This window comes from Nomascus leucogenys, chromosome 13 (genome assembly GCF_006542625.1).
Source record: "Nomascus leucogenys isolate Asia chromosome 13, Asia_NLE_v1, whole genome shotgun sequence".
Classification (NCBI taxonomy): Eukaryota; Metazoa; Chordata; class Mammalia; order Primates; family Hylobatidae; genus Nomascus; species Nomascus leucogenys.
Window position 1 is genome coordinate 63,093,626 of NC_044393.1, and position 6,801 is coordinate 63,100,426.

The following is a 6,801-nucleotide window of genomic DNA, read 5'->3' on the forward strand; positions in this document are numbered from 1 at the left end:
GCATATTTGCTATCTGTATATCCTCTTTGGTGAAATGTCTTCTCATGTCTTTTGACAATTTTCTAATTGACTATCATTTTTCTACTGTTCTGTTTTGAGAATCTTTATACGTTCTAGATAAAATTTCTTTTCAGATATGTGGTTTGCCAATATTTTATCCCAGTAGTTTGTCTTTTCATCCTTTTAACAGGGTCTTTCACAGATTAAACGGTTTAATTTTGATAAAGTTCAATTTATAAATTTACTTTTAGTATAACGAGTTGTCATTTTCATTTATATGCGTGCTTCTGTCCAAATAGTAGGTCTCTTCCCTTTTCTGAATGTCTACTTTGTAAAATATATGACAAAATTTAAACTCACTTTCAAAAGGACTAATCTAATTAGTAACTGGTTAACTTTAAGGATTTTCAAAATTACCTGTGTTAACATTTACACATCAGTAAATTAAACACTCATAAGTGTACTGCCTCCACGAAAGTCGGAAATCTACAAAAATCAGAACCAGCAATCAAAAACTGAAAATAGAGTGAGAGATTTATTTTAGAATAGAAAATGTCAGAATACACAGCTAAAAAAAATGAAAACTTATTAGTAATACAATTTCCTTATATGATTTTTTAAATTGCAACATAAAATCAATTGGTTAAAATTTCTCAGTAAATCTCTCTTGTACCAATTGTATGGGAATCTCAAATGTCTCTAAATGAAAAGAATCATTTTACATGGTGAACTTGCTTTTGTTTCTATCTTTATTTTAAAAATAAAAAATAATAATTACTATATCCAATCATCTCTCTTGTTATATAATTTTCAAATTGTATTTTAGACTTAGTCTATAGTTGGCAAAATAACAGTGACACCTATTCTGTTTAATGACTGTGAATGGCAAAGACAGCGTATCTCTGATATACTTTTAACTGAGCCTGCTCCACCAAATCTCCATACAGATAATGTTTCTTTTTTTCTTTTTTCTTTTCTTGTTTGAGAAAAGATCACATAGTGTTGCCCAGGCTGGCGTCCAGTGGTGCAATCAGGGCTCACTGCAGCCTCGACCTCCTGGGCTCAAGTGATCCTCCCACCTCAGAATGCCGAGTAGCTGAGACCACAGGCAGGCGCCACCATTGCCCGGCTAATTTTTTAATTTTTTGTTGAGACACAGTTCTCTCTATGTTCCCCAGGCTGGTCTTGAACTCCTGCACATAAGCAATCCTCTCGCTTGTGCTTCCCAAAGTACTAGGATTACAGTCATGAGCCACTACACCCTGCCCAGATCATGTTTCTTACAAACATCTTAGACTTAATCTTATGGTTGATAACAAAGGTATATATCTAACAATAAATGTACCTTATTATCCTATATATTTACTTCAAGATTATCCCCTCCTGCCAGTGAGTTCTCCAAAAGGCACTGTAGAAGTGGCAAGATACAGAAACTTAAGCATCCACTGCAAAGCAAACCTAAACACCCACATCTCTCTACGATGTTCTCAAGGAAGCACTCCCCCACATTCTGACACAGAAGAGAACAGGACTTCTGGTCCTGTTCTGGTCCTAATGAACAGGTGCTCATTAGATGTTTTCTCTTCCAGCTGTGTCAGCTCCTAACGGTAAAAGAATCCCTCCTTAGCATCAAATCACTGATGAACTTGATGACTGTAGAATTAAGGACTTCCCTCAGATAGTCAGTATAAAGTTCAAGGTGGCTACTAAGCAAGGTAAGAATCTCATGCTCTACCCAAAGCCATTACTGAGGAGGCAATGAAAAAGCAAAATCACCTAAGAGAAGGCTGGCCTCAGACCCTCTTGTAGAGGGATCAAGAGTTAGCATTAGCTTATAAACCTTTAGAAAGAAATAACAAAGGATTGACAAGAAGTCCAGGTTTTCCTGGGGGAGTGGAGGCAGGAACAGCAATCTTCCAAGAAATAAGTATTCCAGTTCCAGTTTAGGCTATACATTTCCAGAAATAATCTGCTCAATATGTAATCAAGAAAAGTTCTGAGGACACTTACTTTGAAATGCAAGAAATTTGGGAAAGAGTTTGGGTAGGCAGCCATCTCTGGACTCTGTTTCCTGACTACTTTTAATGAAAAGACTCCAAGAAATATCACTTCATAACAAAAATCCATACCCAAATTCTTCCTTTGGGAAGAATCTTGGATTAGAGGACCTTTAAGCTCTTATCTAACCCAAAGATTATGATTCTAAGCTATTAAATATTGACAGACAAATAATGTGGACTCAATAAATATTTGCTGAAATGAATCAAACTGAATTGAATTCAGGAAGTAAAAGGGTTTATGTTTTATGACTATAGTTTATCTAATTCTCACAGTCAAACAGCTGTATGAACTTCCTTTCCTTTGAAAGTCTTACATGTGCTCACCACATTTCCCTGCTAAAATCTGCAAGGTAGAGTTCATCTTACTAATCACATTTTAGAGGTCAAATTGCCTTCAATGTTTCATTTTTGCGTGTCCTTTTCCCAACAGCATTATGTCCCAACATAGAGTTTTCATATCCTTTATCTAAAAATAGATTACCTGAACTTGATTGCATATAGGATCATGGACTAATGAACATGGATTTTTGCTTAACAGATACCCGATTTTTTCTAGCAAGGGTACTTTATGATTTATGATCCTTAATGACCTAGTTATTTGAAAAAACCATAGAGGGTATCAATGAGTTTTCTTCAATTGGTTAAAATATCATACATTTCTTTCACTAGTTCAGACATCTTTGTCTTTGATCCTGATTCACAGAATTTAGTGAGGAGGTGGAAAAGAGAATTGTTACAGAAGATGAATCAACAACATGATGGACAAAGGATCATAGAAGTAATAAAAAGAATTTTTTTAACTTCAAAAAAAAGTCAGAAAATGTAAGACTCTTTGGATACGGAAATGAAATCGCGCTTTAGCAGAAATTTATCTAATACATATCATATATTCTTATGACAGGAACTATATTTATGATCATAAAAGCACTAATAATATTCTGTATAATAGTCTTGAAGTAAACTCAACGATGTACTTGCCATTCATAGTTACCCTAAGAATATTATCAAAATAACTAAATAATATGCTCACATTGTATATTCCTGTTATGGAAATTATTTTATATGCCTATTTAACTTTACTAGTTTGTTTAAATCACAAGGCAATCTTGATATTATTAAAATTGATTATATAATCAATATGACCATCCATAAATGGCTTTCTATGGCTTTCCATGACTTAAACTTTCCAAAAAATTAACTAGGCATAAAATTGTTATTTTTTGTTTTTATAATATGTTATGAAGAGAGAAGCATATTTATTAACAGTTAGGCAACCCATTGTCTTAGTATGTTTATTGTAATTTGATTTTAAAAATTTATTGATTTGTTAATTTTTGCTAAACTAATTTAGAACTTGCTTTGACATTCTCCACTGAACTACTGTAACTGTGCTATAACCTAATTATAAAAATCTCAAGAGACAATTATTGTTTCTTATGTTTAAATATGAACTAGGAAAGTAGTCTTTCTCAGTTTATAGATTGTTTTTACTCATTTACCTGAGACAAGACTGACAGTTATCCTGTCAAGGTAATCAAAGCCTAAAATTTTTTTATATGATTTTTTTGATAGACATATATAGGAAGTTGACAAGTAAAAATGGATTATATAGCAAGCCCAAAACTTGGAATGCATTTTTTCATACACAATGTCGTAAATGGTATTCAAATACCCTGCTAGTTAATGAAATGTACTTATCATATGTAGAAATGGTAATTGCTTATATTACAGAATGTGCAATACCACCCTTTTCAGTAAATAAAATAAAAAGTAAAGACTGAAATGTAATTTTATCTTTAATGTTTGTACTATGCTTAAGATAAATCCAGTTTTACTAGAGGATATTGATTGGAGGTAATTCTAAAAGAAACCTGAAATTCTACAACTTAAATACAACTTTTCTTATCATGGTTGCTTTCGCTATCTATTGCTGTGTAACAACTAACCTCAAATTTAGCAGCTTTAAATCAACAAATATTTATTAGTTCATAGTTTCAAGGGTCAGGTATCCAGGAATGGCTTACCTGAGTTGTTCTTGCCCAGATTCTCTCTTGAGGTTATTAAGCTGTTAGCCAGGGCTCCAGACATCTCAAGAAGATTCAACTGGGAAAGAAGGGTCTGCTTCCAAGTTCAGTCACATGGTTGTTGGGAGATCTCAATTCTTCTCTGGCTACTGGCCAGATAGTATAATACTATACTTCCTTATCATAAAGGTTTCTCCAGAGGGCTGCTTAAAACACAGCAGCTTGCCAGATAAAGTGATAGAGAGAGAGATCCAGAGACCTAGATGAAAGCCACCATTTTTCATAACTTACACTCAGAAGTGCCATACTGTCAACCTAGGCCATATATTATTAGCCACAATAACAGAGCCTGGAACTATTGTGTCCGGAATTGGTGGGTTCTTGGTCTCACTGACTTCAAGAATGAAGCCGCGGACCCTCGCGGTGAGTGTTACAGTTCTTAAAGGCGGTGTGTCAGGAGTTTGTTCCTTCTGATGTTCAGATGTGTTCGGAGTTTCTTCCTTCTGGTGGGTTCGTGGTCTCGCTGGCTCAGGAGTGAAGCTGCAGACCTTCGCAGTGAGTGTTACAGCTTTTAAGGTGGCGCATCTGGAGTTGTTCGTTCCTCCTGGTGGGCTCGTGGTCTCGCTGGCTTCAGGAGTGAAGCTGCAGACCTTCGCAGTGAGCGTTACAGCTCTTAAGGCCGCGCGTCTGGAGTTGTTCGTTCCTCCCGCTGGGCTCCTGGTCTCGCTGGCTTCAGGAGTGAAGCTGCAGACCGTCGACGGTGAGTGTTACAGCTCATAAATGCAGTGTGGACCCAAAGAGTGAGCAGTAGCAAGATTTATTGCAAAGAGCGAAAGAACAAACCTTCCACGGTGTGGAAGGGGACCCGAGTGGGTTACCACTGGGGCTCGCGCAGCCTGCTTTTATTCTCATATCTAGCCCCACCCACATCCTGCTGATTGGTAGAGCAGAGTGGTCTGTTTTGACAGGGTGCTGATTGGTGGGTTTACAATCCCTGAGCTAGACACAAATGTTCTCAACTTCCCCACCAGATTAGCTAGATACAGAGTGTCCACATAAAGGTTCTCCAAGGCCCCACCAGAGTAGCTAGATACAGAGTGTCGATTGGTGCATTCACAAACCCTGAGCTAGACACAGGGTGCTGATTGGTGTGTTTACAAACCTTAAGCTAGATACAGAGCACCGATGGGTGTATTTACAATCCCTGAGCTAGACATAAAGGTTCTCCAAGGCCCCACCAGACTCAGGAGCCCAGCTGGCTTCACCCAGTGGATCTCACACCCGGGCTGCAGGTGGAGCTGCCTGCCAGTCCCTCGCCTTGCGCTCGCACTAGCAGGGGGCGGTGCTCGTAAGGGAGGCTTGGGCCGCACAGGAGCCCACGGAGGGGGTGGGAGGCTCAGTCATAGCGGTCTCGAGCCCTGCCCGGGGGGGAAGGCAGCTAAGGCCGGGCGAGAAATCAAGCGCAGCAACGGTGGGCCGGCACTGCTGGGGGACCCAGTACACCCTCCGCAGCCGCTGGCTCCTCCCTCATTGCCCGGGGCCGGCAGGGCCGGCTGACTGCTCCGAGTGCAGGGCCCGCTAAGCCCACGCCCACCCGGAACTCCCCAGCTGGCCCGCAAGCAAGCGCCGTGCGCAGCCCCGGTTCCCGCTCCCGCCTCTCCCTCCACACCTCCTTGCAAGCTGAGGGAGCCGGCTCCGGCCTTGGCCACCCTAGAAAGGGGCTCCCACAGTGCAGCGGTGGGCTGAAGGGCTCCTCAAGTGCCGCCAAAGTGGGAGAACAGGCAGAGGAGGTGCCGTGCCGAGAGCGAGCGAGGGCTGTGAGGACTGCCAGCACGCTGTCACCTCTCACTATGCGGAAGAGGACTACAGAAGGGTGTGAATATGGGGATAAATACAGACTATCTTGAAGGGTAATATCACAATGGCATGTTTCTTTCTGGTCTTCTTTTGGTACATTTTTGTATGCTATTGTTCCACCAAATAATATAACAAAAGCGGTTTGTCATTAAAACATCCCATAAATATTATTTTAGTACCAAGCTTATATAGTGTTGACCTTTTATATTTTTCCCAAATATGTACTATTATAAATAATTCTATGATAAACAGCATTTGCATGAGGCTTTTCTGTTTGTATTTCAGATTATTTCTTTTGGATTGCCATCTAGCTTTGGGACTAATTTTAACAGCCTTAACACAAGGTGAGAAACTGCCTTCTAATTGTATCAATTTAACTTCCAGAGGAGCCTAAGAGTGTTTCACTGCTTCCTTATCCAGGGACTTTCAAAGATTTAAAAGCTAATAACGCTAGTTTTTTTGTTTTTGTTCTTTTTGCTTTTTTAAATGTTCATGTTAAGTTTTCACTTCTTAATTTCTTACGTGAGTAGCTCTGCTCTTAAACACAGCAACTATGATGTGTGAGTGTGTGTATGTGTGTATGTACTTTGAAGAGCGTGGAAGAGAACAAGATGATTATTGAGAAATGCTGAGTTAAATGAAAAAGAATGAGAAGAGAAGGAATTTTGAGGGAAAATAACTTATAACTGAGAAAGTATTGTTAAGTCTATGTTTATATACTGAGGTGGGAGTGATGAAAAAGAAGAGGGATAGAAGGAAACTGGTATGCACCCTGATGAAACAGAAAAAGGTGGTTGGGGCCAGGCACGGTGGCTCACGCCTGTAATCCCAGCACTTTTGGAGGCTAAGGCAGGCGGATC

At 39.5% G+C, this 6,801-nt stretch overlaps 1 long non-coding RNA gene across 1 annotated transcript; it reads right to left on the reverse strand.

Annotated features, from left to right (window-relative positions):
* Window positions 1-524: 524 nt before the first annotated feature.
* LOC105740768 lies at window positions 525-4,954 on the reverse strand. The gene is made up of 2 exons (XR_001116848.2): window positions 4,735-4,954; window positions 525-4,632 (listed from the first exon to the last, which is right to left on the reverse strand). It is a non-coding gene; the product is annotated as an uncharacterized LOC105740768 (long non-coding RNA).
* Between the last annotated feature and the right edge of the window lie 1,847 nt (window positions 4,955-6,801).